Genomic DNA, 14,961 nt, shown 5'->3' with positions numbered 1-14,961 from the left:
ACCTAAGGGGAGCATGTAGATGTTGAATAGCAGAGGCCCCTGAATGGTTCCCTGAGGTACTCCACATACGATTTTCATCCGCTCAGATGTGTATTTACCTATAGACACAAAATAGTCCCGGACATTTAAATAGGACTTAAGCCAATTTAGTACTGCACCAGAGAGTCCCACCCAGTTTTCAAGTCTGTCCGGTAGTACCTTGTGGTCCACTGTGTGAAAAGCAGCACTAAGATCAAGTGATACCAAAACTGAAATTTTGCCATTGTCTGTGTTTAAATTAATATCATTGAGGACCTTGACTAGGGCGGTCTCTGTGCTGTGCTGTGACCGGAATCCTGATTGGAAGACATCAAAACAGTCATTTATCATTAGATAATTGTTCAATTGTTGAAAAACAGCTTTTTCAATAATTTTACTTAAAAAAGGGAGGTTTGATATTGGCCTATAGTTGTTCATTTCTGATGCATCTAAATTGTTCTTCTTCAGGAGGGGTTTAATTACTGCTGTTTTCATGGCCTGGGGGAAGACACCTGAAAGAAGAGACATGTTGACAATTTGAAGCAGATCTAAGGTCATGTAGTCTGAAACCTTTTTGAAAAATGGTGATGGTAGGATATCAAGGCAGCAGGATGAGGATTTCAAATATGTATTATATCTTGTAGGTTTTTGTAATTTATTGGATTAAATTGTGTCATAGTGATTGAGTTGTTTTTTGGTGGACACACAGATAACACATTCCCAGTACCTCGTACAGTAGTGCTGACTGCTTGTCTGATTTTCTGAATTTTGGCAGTGAAAAAGAATGCAAATTCATTGCAGGCCCTGGTAGATAAATGTTCAGAGGCCACTGGCACAGGGGGGTTTGTTAGCCTGTCGACTGTAGCAAACAGGGCGCGTGCATTATCTTTGTTTTTAGTGATAATGTCTGAGAAGAAGGTCTGCCTTGACTTTTTCAGTTCTAGATTAAACATGTGAAGTCTTTCTTTATAAATGTCATAATTAACCTAAAGCTTTGTTTTACGCCACCTGCGCTCAGCTGTTCGACATTCCTTTTTTTTTTCTTTTTTTTTTTTGAAACAGAAATCTCCTGGTTTTTATTTTTACTTTTAGTCCTTCTCTTCCAGGTATTAGAAGACAAAAAGGTGTTCCTTTTTTTCAATGTATTTTTCTTTTCTTTTTTTAGGGTAGGCTTTTCCAGAAAATATATTCTGATATCGATGCTTTCCCACACACATACATAAAAATGACATGCATACTTGCACACAAACAGTATGCAAATGATCCATATTTTACAGCAGAGCTAGATTTCTGGAGAAATGCAAAAAAGCGTCTACACACACGCTCATGCACACTGCAGCTTTTCCTTGGCCCGTCCTTCACATTAGGGCTCAGGAGTATTTTAATAATAATCATTTTAATAACATCTCACAGTATAACTGATAATGCTATATATATGTGTATGTGTGTATATGCCTGTGTGAGTGTTTCCAAAAGAGCATATCAATTTCTGCTGACACTCTGATAAGCTTTTTGCTCTTTCCTCACCTGAGGCGCACCTCTCCCCCTCTTTTTAACCCATCCCCCCTTATTTTTTGAATGAATTGCATTTTAACTCCAGATCGCATGAGAGGACACCAGGCTGAGCAGTCAGAACAGCTGACTATCAAACCTCTCCTCTATTTCCGCTGGATTTTTAAAATCTTCTTCAGCTAGCTGGTGTCTTTAGCTCCAGTTTTACTCTTATTTTCAAAGTGTGTGGTTTCCACTTATGATTCTTCATAGTATTTTAAACTTTTATATAGCGCTTGATGTGGATGGGAAAGAGTCTGTCTACACTGTATTGTTTGAGAGAAAGGCTAAATGTGTGTCTATTCACTGTGTGCAGTTTAAACATTCATGATATTTCTTCCTCTTCATCTATCACAGGAAACAGAGATAAGCAATAAGACGATTCACAAGCAATATGCGCACATTTCCAAGGCAGTAAGTGTTCCAAGAAGACTGTTTTTTGAAAAGCAATGTTTTCCTCAAACTGTTTGAAAAAAATAGCCTCTCCCTGTCAAACTCATTGTCTTCACATTATGTATTGTTCTCAGTGCACTCAGAGCCGTGATGTATGCTCATGCAGCGTCAGTGCTTCTGTTGCTTTCGGCCTTATTGTCTCCCACAGTCTCTGCCTGTGCAATCATCCGTCTGCTCATTGTGCAATGCCTCTCCAACAATTGGAATTTGATCAAATTTGGGAGACTGATGTGTCTCACCACTGCATTCTGACATATTGGAAATTGAAATGATTAGCTGAAACAGTGCTGTGAAGACAAATCAACAGAAAATGCAGCGTGCAGTGACGACAGCATGGTTACCAAGTCCTTTCAATGCCCTGTTCGTGGTCACATTGCATTTAATACAGTTTCTGAATTAGTCCTCTTTTATATGGTGTTAAGTGTTTGTCAAGTTAGCTTAAAGCATAAGTGCAAAAAGGCCCGGGGCGTACTCAAAAAAATGGATTAACTTTTGGAACACTGTTACCGTGGTCAAGGTCACTTCTCTATCACTGACCAATCAAAGTCAAGAAAGGGCAGGAATTTTGGTAACAAGTTTGGCAAAAACAATGGCAGAGGGCCGTATAGAGGTGAAACTCATTTTTTAGAGGTAAAATTTCCAGGTGCAAAGATGCTGTAAATGCTACAACACGATTTAAATTTTTTTTTTGTTTGTTTTCCAATTTTCTTTGTAAAGTGCCATCATATTGAAGTAAATATGAAGCATATTGAGTATTTTCAGACTTAATGGTTACTACCAAGGGAAGTATAAGGGCCAAATAACTTTTGCAACCTAGCAACATTAAGCCCTAGTAAGAAGCACTTTTTGAGGCTGGAGGTGCAGCCAATGCTGCTGTCACTTGTTGTCATCAAGTGTGTGGTCTCTAAATGTGTGAAGGTTTGAAGAATCCTGTAGAATCCATGTGTGCCAGCCTTTAGTGTGTGTTTTCACTTGTGTTTCTAGTTAAGTCTATTGTGTTTCCTGTTTTATTTTGTAGTTCTTGCCACCTTGTGTCTGGTTTAGTTTCCCTTCAGCTTAATTTCATCCCTCATTGGTTTCACCTGTATCTCGTTGTAACACCTGTGTCTGATTATCTTGTGTGTATATAGTCTCTGTGTTTCCTCCCGTGTGTCAATTCATTGCATCGTCTGATGTTCCCTGTGATTCCCTGCTTCCGGTGTTTTTCGTTGTTTCAGTCTTCTGCTCCCCGTGGTTTGTTTGTTTTTTCATTTTGGACATTTCAGTTTTGTTTATCACTTGGCTTTTATTTATTTATGTGTGCACTTTGGGTCCTCCTCCTTTTGTTTTCATCAAACGTAACAGGGTGATACGAATTGGAAGTAAGACAAAGGTTTCTGAAGCTAAAATTATATATAAAAACTTGGATTGGTTTCTTAGCTGAATGAGCTGTAAATATTACATCTTAGTGAGTTTAAATTGAAATTGTTCAGTCTTTTTTTTATCAAATGCAATATAAAACATTGCATTGAAAGATATCTCTTTCAAAAGTTAAACATAAGAAGTAGACGTTCTCAAATTGTCAGTTTTTCATTTTCACTCTTGAATAAGACAAAGCTTTCTTTTGGGAGCCAGTAACTCATGTGTTTACTCCATAGCAAAGTAAGAGACCTTCAAAAAAACTGTAATGACCGACTTATTGGGTGATTTCATCTTCTATTCATGCTCATCAGAGTCCTAACTGTGCTGACAGAAACATTTGCTGGTTTAAAAATAACAGCCGATGGCAATTTCACTTTTTCTCCCACTAATTTCCTCGATGATGGTTCTAATAGTGTGTATACATCTTCACTTGGCTTAAGGCTGCTGACATTTCACATCAACAACCATTAATACAGCAATGACTTTAAATATATTCAAGCTCAATAAGCGAGGGATACGCTTGGAAACACAAAGTTCCTCCAGGAAACTGAAGATCTTGATAACTTAAGATTAATTTTCATTAATATATTCCCTCCTGGGGTAACATGGCTTGGAGAAACTTGCAGTGGGATGGTGCTCATGAATAAAGGTGTTAAAGGGTCATCCTGCTGTAGGCCATGGGCCAACCCTTCACACAAGCACTGCTGAACTAAAACAGAGGCTTAAGTACAATCCTACTTAAGTATAATATGCAGTGTTATAAATCCATTTGGCATCAGTACTCCCTGAATTTGCCCTGACGGGTCACAACATCTTAGTTCCAACATTTTTGTGATGCTTGGTTTAAAAAAGAAATAAACTGTTGCATTAAAACTACAGCAGAGCTGGAACTATCTTTACTCTATAAGAAGATTCACATTAGGACAAGGACAACTCAGAAAACCCATTATAAGCTCCAGAAAGGTATTATTGAATGCATAGTGGTTGCATTACACCATCTTAATTCAGTACTTCTGAGCCTTTTAACGTTTTCCTGTTACAATTCTAATAGGCCTAGTGGGGTAAAATCATGTAATCATAAGCAAAGTCATATGGAGCTAATCATAACTTTTAACTCTACAGCTGGAGAGCATTACCTAGTATAATACCATGTTGTGTCCACAGACTATATCAAAAACAGACAGCACAACAGCTCCTCCAATGTGAAGCCAGAACTTTAGGAGCTCCCATTTTATTGGTAAGTCAAATGAGGGCTTTGGTTTGCAGAAGGATGTGACATCCACACCATTGCTCTGCCAGCCACATCACTTATGAGCATGCAGTGGATTGATTTTGTGAAGACCCATTAAGATGGAGTATACCCGCCATCTTTCTCTAGAAACTTGTATTAACTTTCAATGGAGACAAGTGGGTTCAACAGATAATCTGGTACTGAAGAACAAGATTAACCCACTATCTTCCACCCCAGTATTTGTCTTCCAGTCCCACCCGGGTTTCACCCTTTCTTTTTTTAGATATATATTCTGATAGATTAGATATATATTGACATAGAGTGGTCTAGACCTCCTATGTTTGTAAAAGCGTCTTGAGATAACGTTTGTTGTGATTTGGCGCTATACAAATAAAGATTGATTGATTGATTGATCCTTCTACCTCTCCTGGCCTTTGGTCTCCCATCCCACCCAACCTTCATTCTCCGGTCCTGGCAACAACTACCACCACCGATGGCAGTACATATGCACCTATAAAGGTAGGTTGTCTTATATTTATTTATTTGTTTTGAATTTTGGAAGTTAATGTGGTCCGATGAACATAGCAGAATTTGAGTTTTACACGGTGCTTGCTTAGCATCTTTGTAATCAAGTTAACTGGAACGAGGACTTCAAAGGGTTTGTAAGCTCAAGTGAAGCCTAGGTGCAAGTACTGTCATTCAAAACCATTCATTTAGTATATCACAACTGTCTTCTTGTTTTGTTCTTTGTCATTCATGTATGATGGAATTGGATTTTGGAAAACGAGCCATTACCAATGGCTTCTGGCTTAATCCAGCTATGGATACTCTAAGAAAAGATCAGACAAACTTACTGGTCACCTCTGACCCTGACCATAAAAATATCTTATGTATTATATCAGTTATTGTAAATAAGTATACTGTTATGCTGTAAATTAAGATATACAAGATTACAAGATTTTCATCTTCTGAGATCAAATCCTTGAAGATCTCTTCTGACTCCAGCACTCACAGAAGGTAGTAAATCATTTTTAGCATCCTGTCATTACCTCCCTCGATCTTTTCCATTGCTACATGAAAAAGGAAAATAAAAAACTCTAAATCTGTCAGTACTGTCTTACATATCTCATTTTTGAGCATGCTACTGCTGCCCTGACCTTTTCCTTTGGAGTATAACCTGCTTGTAATCTTGTCCAGGAATTTAAGTGTAATCCTGCATTTCATTAATGGAGAACATTTTGAAATACTTTGATAACCGGAGTTCAGCTTCAAGTGATAATTAGGGTATTTACATGGGTCAAAATGGCACATTTAATCTTGCAGCTCAGTTTACATGCTTTCTGTTAATAATGGGTGTACAGCTCTTATTTGCTTAAATGCAACAGATGGGTTGAAGTATTCTGACCTTTGACTGCATCAAGCTTGGGTGCTTCCACTTCATTATAAATGAAATAACTACATATAGGAAGTATACATATTTAACCATCTGCTTTCTATGATCATGAAAGAGCATTGGTCGTATTTGATGATGTCAATAATCAGAGCGCCTTAGGATGATCACTTTAATAAGTGTGCACTTGTAAATGATCCCAATCAAAGAGGAAAGAAGACGGAATAATAACAAAGTTGAGAAAAACGCGTATAGACAGGCAGATGGGGAGAATGAGGTAAGGCGTCTCCTACCTCTCCTCTCCACCCTCCACCAATCCATTATTCAGTATACCTTCAGGTCAAACTCTGTGTCTGCCTGACACCCCCTCTTCTCCTCTATAGTGTCTCCCACTCCCCTTTCCTCTGTCTCCATCTCTCTGTCACCTTTCATATTCCACAGAAATGACCTCGGGGAGGAGAGGCCTGACTGTGAATGTCAAAATTTCTATTGATGTATTTTTTTTGAAGGATTTAATTATAGGTAAGCACATTGATTTTTTCAGGGTAGAAGTTTCTGGAAAAGTTTTTGTCACTTAAAACTCTCTTTTTCTCAACTTCTGTCTTGTTGCTGCACTTTAGAGAAAAATAAAACACAGAAGGAGAGAAACCACAGTTAGAAAGTGTTGGATTTCAGCATGGCCAGACTCTTCCTCTTCACAGTTAGCTGGTGTTCGAGGTAATAACAATCCTTGCTTTATTTAACAGTTGTCTGGGTTGGTTTCCTTACTCAGGTAAAAGCCATAGCGATTGTGCATTTCTCCAAAAAGAGATTTTTGCAACAAGTGTGTCCTCAGATAGATTTTCCTTACCGCTCACATTTACAAAAGCAGTCACCTGCATGACTAAATTGGTATTATGGTGCTTGAAGAATCAAAGTTAGAGGGGGCAAACTTTCAAGAACATTCTGCAATCTGTGGCAGAATTGTCTAGTAGCAGACATTTTCTCCATTTTCTTCCATTTTCAAATTTTAATTCTCATAACCAATTTACTGTCAGCCTATGATTATTTTCTATAGAAAATATTACATGTAGTATTTAAATTTTTATTGAATATCTATTAAAGTTTTACAGGAACTATCTTTTATTTAAAAAAAGAGAAAATTTCACACTGGGATCTTGTCTCGCCGTAGCTGTGCTGGGATACACTTGCGTTGTGCACAAACAGTACACTTCATCATGGCCTATATAAAGACCTCAAGTAAGCAAATGTAGAAACACCCAGTCGTATTTCATGCTAAATTTATTTTTACCATATTGTACCCAAATAATTAATGCATTGAACACAGCTCCATGGCCAGTAACTCCATTCTGGATTAGTGTTTGACAGGTTGTTTTGTCTGTTAAGCTAATGCTAGTTGAAAAATAGTGAATGGTAACACATGTATTGTGTTGCAAAATGCACACCTAACATGACCATAGAAATAAACTAAAGAGTAAAAGAAGACCTTATGCTCTAGCATGCACTTAGCTAAAGAGAAATATTTGCTGAAGGAGGATGCAGAACATGGGGACCTTGTTAAAGAGTTTTTCTTTCAGTGAGGTTCTGTGAAGTGCTTGTCAAAAATAAGTGTGTTAGCTTTGTCAGCTCGGCCCATTTTTCTGCAGACAAGGCCAGCTCTACCACGTAATTCAGCTAACTTTAACAAAATCAAGCCAAAGCACTATTCTTAGAGTAAGTGTACTATCTATTTTGAAAACTCTCAGTGCTTATTCTCGGACGCAACACCTACTTGTCCTCCCCCTGCAGCGCGCTGATCAACTAATCAAGTCTAGGATGTAAGAGTGACTGACACTGTGAATTTAGTTATTTTTTGCATCTCAGTTTGAGATATTTGAAGCAACAAATGCTGAACATTATAGGGCTGACACATAGTATATTTTTATACCATCGGCTACAAACTTTATTCTTGGTTTCTTGTAATGTTTCTCAAGATTGTGAGTATGCTTTGAAGTGTTTCGTAGTTCAGGTTGTTCAGAGCTCACCTGGTTCAAACAAACACATCCAGGGGTCTCGTTTATAAAGGTTGCTTACACACAAAACAGGGCCTGAAATTGGCGTACGCCAGTTTTCACGCCAAGTTTGTGATTTATAAAAAACAAACTTGACGTGAAAATATATTTTGATGCCTTTTACACATTTCATTCATTGAATAACAACATTAACAGACCCGCGTCACCATCATCACTAAATCTACATATTCCATTTGAATGTGTGTCTGTGGTGAGTCGTTTCCAATAAGCCGTCATTAAAAGATAAAAGCGTGACTTAAAGTTCATCAAATATTTAATCAGCTTTGTCTCACCGTCACATTTCTCCAGTTTCTTTAAGTGTAGAGGAAACACACGGGCCGTATCCTAACGTGTTCATCGGGAGGTAAAACCAAAGTAACATCAGAGAACGTAAATAAGCTGCGGAGCAAAGTGACAGTCATGTTTTCAATGTTTCTAACGCTGTGCAGAGTCACTGAATGCCGTTATACTTTTAATAAAGACTGCTGTACGACACAAGCGGAGCGCAGAGACACAGTGACGGCTGCCTCACACATTGATCACATCTTCATCACCTGCATGTGTCTACTGTGTTAATGAGAAAAGTGTGGAGTAAAGCCATGCCCGGTTCTCACAGTTATTATCTTACATATCATCATAATCAGTCAAAGCGCAGGCCAAGCTGCACGTGATGAAACCAACGCATTAAAACTTATATTCACGGATCAAACTGTCATATAATATCAGAGAGGAGATCTCTGAAAGACGTGAGCTCTCTGTAATGTGAAATAAAAGTCTGTGTCCTGTAAACATGAAACACTGCAGTGAGACCCGTGCGTAATGATGAATGATGGATGCTCTGGCACTGGTGACGGATACATGAATGCTGCAGCGACGTGGAGTCACTCGATATTTTTATTTTTTATTTGTATTTCTTATGTGTCCCTCCTGCTGTAAGAAACAAACAATGCGTGCTCTCTGACCTCCGCTTCATTCATGAGGACCACGGTTTGTGTGTCAGAAACCTTATTTCCTCCGTCTTCTTCTCAGTTGTTGCCGTGATTCACCGTGAGAACTTTTGATCTTCCGGCTCATTTGTATGCATGTTCATTCATACAGTGCTTTGCATTGACCATATATGGTTGAATGTGGGCGTGAAAAGGGTGGAATACGAGGCTTGAACTACGTGCGCATACCTCCAGGTGGTTAAATAAATCAGAATTATTTTTGGCGCACGCCATTTCCGGGTTTTCTGAGTACGTACTCTTTTAGTAGGGATTCTACGCACTCTTTTATAAATGAGACCCCAGGTCATTACTTTTACATTGGCCAAAACCACCTATTTCTTTAGCAACCAATGCAAGGAGGAATAGTTGGTTATAGTGCCTTGAGGTACTTTTATATTTTTGATGAGGCCTTACAGATTCCATTCGCATCAAATTGGATCCTTGCATCCAGACACCTGTGAGTAGAGTCGTAATAAGTTTTTGTTTTATGTGTTATGCTATTATATATTCTGTCCAGCTCCTATTAAGCCTACCTTTAGGGTTAGGATGTCCTGGACTGAGCCTGTTTAAAGTTTTACAAGCATTATTTATACCGTTTGATCCCATGTTACACTACCTGATCTTGATGCATTTTTATCATTATGTAAATATACCTTGTTGTTGTTATAGAAAATATTAACAACAATAATGTAACGTGCAAAGGCTATGTTCTATAGATGAGATTTAAGTACAGGTATTACCACTTTTTAATGAATATTTGAGCAGTTAGAGCTTTAGTACTCATTCTTAAGAAGGAACAACTCCAAGCAAAGATCCATGGCCACAGCCAGTGTTATCATAGCTTTTATGCAAGGGATAAAGTACAGTGAGTAGATGGTTATACAAAGTAGGATCCTGACACTGTGAGCAGAATTCTGATGCAGGGGGTAGGGGTTTTGTCTCACCCTGAAGGGATGCCACAGTGTCAACAGGCCCAGGTGAAATGTGCCAGACTCTTTGCTGAATGATTTATTATGGCGTGTGATCAGGTCATCACTGCTGTTGCTTTTGCTGTTAAGAATTAATCACAGTTGTTGTTGGGTTTTGACCAGGGATGTGTGCCTTAATCAACTCAGTGATCAAACGTTGAATTACTAGTCAGTCAAAGTAGTTATCAGTATTTTATTACAGTAGTTCTGAAATCCTGGTCACAAGTTGTTTCTAAGCTGTGACATAGACACCCACCACTAGTCTGGGTTGTAGCTCCAGTTAATGGCTACTGTCATTATGCATTTAATGCTCCACTACCTGGATATAAACAAGCACATATGACAGATGGCATCTTGTAGCATGGCACAGTTAGGCTGTATTTTGATCAAGAAAATAAAGATGCAGTTGCATATAAGCTGTAGTGGTGCAACGGATCATCGTTGATCCGTGATCCGTACGGATGCCTCTCCACGGTTCGGCACGGACGTGGTCCGCGGATCGGTTGATGAAAAAAGTTGCGCATGTTCACGTGATGACCGCATGTTCAATCCACACTCACTCGTCAAGCGCAGCGGTAGTCATAGCAAGTGAAGGAGCAGTGGAACTTGAAAAAACCTCCTGCATCTGTTCTGTCACATGTATGGGAGCATTTTGGGTTTCCCTGTGAAATACAGTGAATGCTGAATGTGATTGAGCCACGTTATGAAATTCCGTTGCGCACCCACTAGACCAGAGGCCGTCAATACGCGGGCCGCGGGCCACACCCGGCCGTCTATTTGTGGTCCCGAACTGTTATTCCTTCACTCTGTGTTTTGGTCGGGTCACCCCGTGTTTACCGGTACTTGTCTCCATGCCAACGATACGCAGACAGGCTGTTACTGGGTCACTTAGAGTCCACTGCTGCGAGTGCAATTTTTAACTTTCACTTTAGTTTTTGGAGCAGTTCGCATGTTGGCACTTTGCCAGCTGTAGGACCCTAGAATAAAACGGTGTGTTCACAGTTTGCAGCTCAAAGAAAAGTGGACGGTGAAAATCAGCAATTGAAAGAAGAATAGAGTGAAACTTTTGAAGTTCCTCTGCTCCTTCACTTGCCATGCCATGAAATGCAGTGAATGAGGCAGGACTGGGCCCACAGATAGGGTGCTTTGCACATGCAGTACATTTTGAGTTGAATGTTGCTTTTATTTAATTGGCAAAGTGTTTTACAAAATAAATGGAGGGACAAAGTTATATTTGTCTTGTCTTCTTTTTTTCTTTTTTCTTTTTTTTTTTTTCGCTGATCTGAAAAATGATCCGATCCGTGACTGAAAACCGTGATCCGATCTGAACCATGAGTTTTTTGATCCGTTGCACCCCTAATAAGCTGTGAATGATTTAATTGTCACATAACCATTCAACTAGAGCAATGTGTAACCAGCACAGGCATGTGGATACAAGCCTGCAGAGAGGATCAAAGGCTGGTGGTGCTAGCTCTGCTATTGTTAGCAACACTCTGTGAATCAATTTGACATAATTTACTGGCAGAGTGTGTGATCCTGTGTAGAATAAATTTTGCTCAATTATGATAGTTTTCTTGAGTTTTTCCTTACCTTTAGACTAGCCAGGCATAGTCTGAATTTAAATTTCTGTTGAAACAGCCAGGAAACAAGTGGCCTCAGAACATCCGTAGTTTTGACCAATCAGAATCAAGTGTTTAACAGAGACACGTAGTAATAAAGCTTAATATTTCTTCTATAAGTTTGACTGATCAGTTTATCCTGCAGTCTATGTGATCTCTTAATGTGATATCTGTTCATCCAGATTTGTATGCCCATAAGATTACTTGTGTCTTGTTATTTAAATTGGACCACTTTTTGACCAAATCAAAAAGATACCTAGCTTTGATAATGGTGACCACACAGACACAGCAAATCTTCAAATTTTAAGAATTTGTTTAAAGTATTAACCATTTCTTGCCGGATGAAACAATCAATTAACCATGTGTCATGATGATCGCTTATTGTCTTTTGACTGACATCTTTTTAACAACTGTTTGAACTCCATGAAAATCCCTATGATTTACAGCTTTTGTAGTGATTTTCTCTCTGTGTGGCTACATGACACAAAGTTGTGTTGTTCAGTGGTCTTAGCCTCTAAAAGTTGTAATTATGACATGTTCAAAGGCTTTTTATATGATGAACAATGGCAGAAAATTGTATTACGGTGCAGAGGGTTTGTTTTAACAGGATGGAATGATAAGATTATGATAAAGAGTAAAGTTGTGTGTGATTTAATATTCAATATCTTCAGCTGATGAAAGAGCTGAAAAAAGCTGTGTGGAATTAGCTCCCTTAGGTTGTGAGGAGGGCATTGTAAGGTGAGCTATAATTTTGAGTGACACGTGAATGAGTGATTAAAATGGGATACTTGAGTAATTAAGCAAAGAAGAAAAAAAGCATTCAGTAGTGAAAAATGAAAAGCTTGGAAAGAGGTGAGATGAAAGAGAGAGAGGGAGAGAGAGAGAGAGAGAAAGACAAAGGACGAACATGAATTATGAAATAAATGGAAGAGCTTGTATGATAGAGAGTGAGAGACATGGATTGTAAAGAAAATGTAAGTGCTGTCAAGTGATCTGAATTGACTGCAGAATCTCTCAAACACTAAAGGCATTTTAAACAAGTGAGGGAGACAGCAGAGGGATGACGACTCAAGTTGACAATGAGAGGAGGGGTAGTTGGGGGAGAAGCTGGGTGAGAGAAATGGAGAACAAATGCATCAAAGGGAGTTAAAGAGTGAATAAATGAAGCAGCAAGAGAAAGCAGGAAATGATAATGATCCTTGCGGAGTTAAGCAGGGGAGCATTAGGAAGGAGCAAGGTGGAGATAGAGTGAGTGACGGATGATGGGAGAGGGGAAAAGAGGGAAATGCAGGGAAATTAATGGTGAGGACAAGATGACAACAGAGATAGAAAGGTGGAGGTCTTTCTCTCCTTGTGTCTGCTCTTCTCTCTTTTTGCTTTATCACTCTGTCATTTTATCATCCAAGGGCTATTCCTCTTATTTTTTCACAAGATCTTCATCTTTTTATACCTGCTGACTATTTCCTTTTCTTCCTCCTTTGTTTTTTTAACAAAATTTTCGTAGAATTCAGCCAGGAATGCATTCCATCACTGGGTTATAATATTCAGTTTATATTTGAGATATTGTGTTTCATACAGGCTTGAGTGCAAGCTGCTCATCGGGAACAAACTGCAACCCTGATGGCACAGCCTACAAAACAATTTGGGTTCAGTGTTTGGCCCAAGGACACTTCAGCATGTTGACTGGAGGAGCAGGGGATTAAACTGCAGATTGTTTTATTAGTGAAGGACACTTTGTACCCCCTGAGCCACAGCAATACCAAGTATAGAAAGTCAAAATTGGGTGGTAGCTTCGGCACTCCTCTCTTTAGAGCTCATTCAGAGCAGTGTTCCCCACACAGTGACTTTACCTGAGTGGATTAATGTGCATTCTTTTTCTTTTTTTATCTGCTTTAAAATGCCACTAAAGAGCTGCAAACTATTAGAGGATTATGCTCGCTCTCATCACATACAGTACATGCCATGAGTACACAGGGCTCGCCATGGCGCGTCTCAGCTCCGTCTCGGGAGCATGCCGCCGCGCCGTGCCGCTCCACCAGAGATACCCGGGGAGTCCACAGGATGCATGTGCGCCACGTTACAGCTGCGCAGCGTGTTTGCTCCACCCGAGGGCTTGCGCCCTGGTCCACAGGATGCGAGTTGGGAGCGTAGCGCAGAGCAAGCAGGATCAGCTGGATCCAGCATAGAGAGAACCACATACAAACAACAGGTTACAGAGCCTTTCTGTGGTTGAATTTCTGCTCATTTGGAGAGTATTCCATTACTTTTGAGCTTTAATCATCACTGAGTATGCTGCAGAACTGTTAATTTTCGTTTTTGCAGGTTTAGATGAGTTTAATAATAATAATTTGGCTCTTTTTTGTTGTCCTGTTACCTTCTGACACAGATATCATCTTAAAGTCCTGTTGTAATTGACCTGGATCACAGATATGTGGCTGTTTGTATCTTACATCCATAATCCATCCGCCCTGTGGACCCTAGAGCATTGACTAGAATGGGAACGTATTGGCTGGGCAGTGCGCGGCACAGCCGTAAAGTAACGCCAAGCATCCTGTGGACCCGAGGCTTTAGGGCAGGGGTGTCCAAAGTACGGCCCGGGGGCCAATTGCGGCCCAATGTCCATTTAATTATGGCCCCAAGCTTCCATCTTAAATGTGTTATTATAGCAAAGAAATTAATCACCTTCTGAATCTTGTACATTTGCAGTTTCTTTCAAGTGCACAAACAAAACTAAAGTTAATCCAGAAACGTCTCAAAAAGCTTCATATGGACTACTTTTATAAATTCAAAGCTCTGGATATTCTGCAGGAATATAATTAGGAGGAAACACAAGAACTCTTGAAGTTGACAGTTTTTTTTTTCAAATTAATGTTTTTATCATGATGTGAAAATGTTCTTGATGAACATTAAAAGTTCAGAAGACACAACACAAGATCAAAATTAGGAAATTGTGCAGAAAAGGCAAAATTTGGTGCAGAAAAAATAGTTCAGAATGTAGGACAAGAATTATTTAGTCCTTAAAATGTTGTCTGCTGGTCAGAAAAGTCTTAAAAACAACATGAAATAGAAGTGTGATGAAATCCAGATCATGATCCTGCCATAGAAAAATAACAAGACAATATTTTTTCCCACATTGCCCGACCCGAATGAAAAACATTCTACAGAAGAAGATAAAGTTTGCTAGTGTTTAAGTGGCTTGGGGAGAACTGAGGACTTCCTAGTTACTGATTTATTGAGAAAAAAATGTAAAATAATTGTTATTAAATAGAGATTTCATATATCACTTTTATGAT

The sequence above is a fragment of the Notolabrus celidotus genome, chromosome 16, assembly GCF_009762535.1.
Source record: "Notolabrus celidotus isolate fNotCel1 chromosome 16, fNotCel1.pri, whole genome shotgun sequence".
In the NCBI taxonomy this organism is placed as follows: domain Eukaryota; kingdom Metazoa; phylum Chordata; class Actinopteri; order Labriformes; family Labridae; genus Notolabrus; species Notolabrus celidotus.
Note: the sequence above shows the minus strand (reverse complement) of the source record.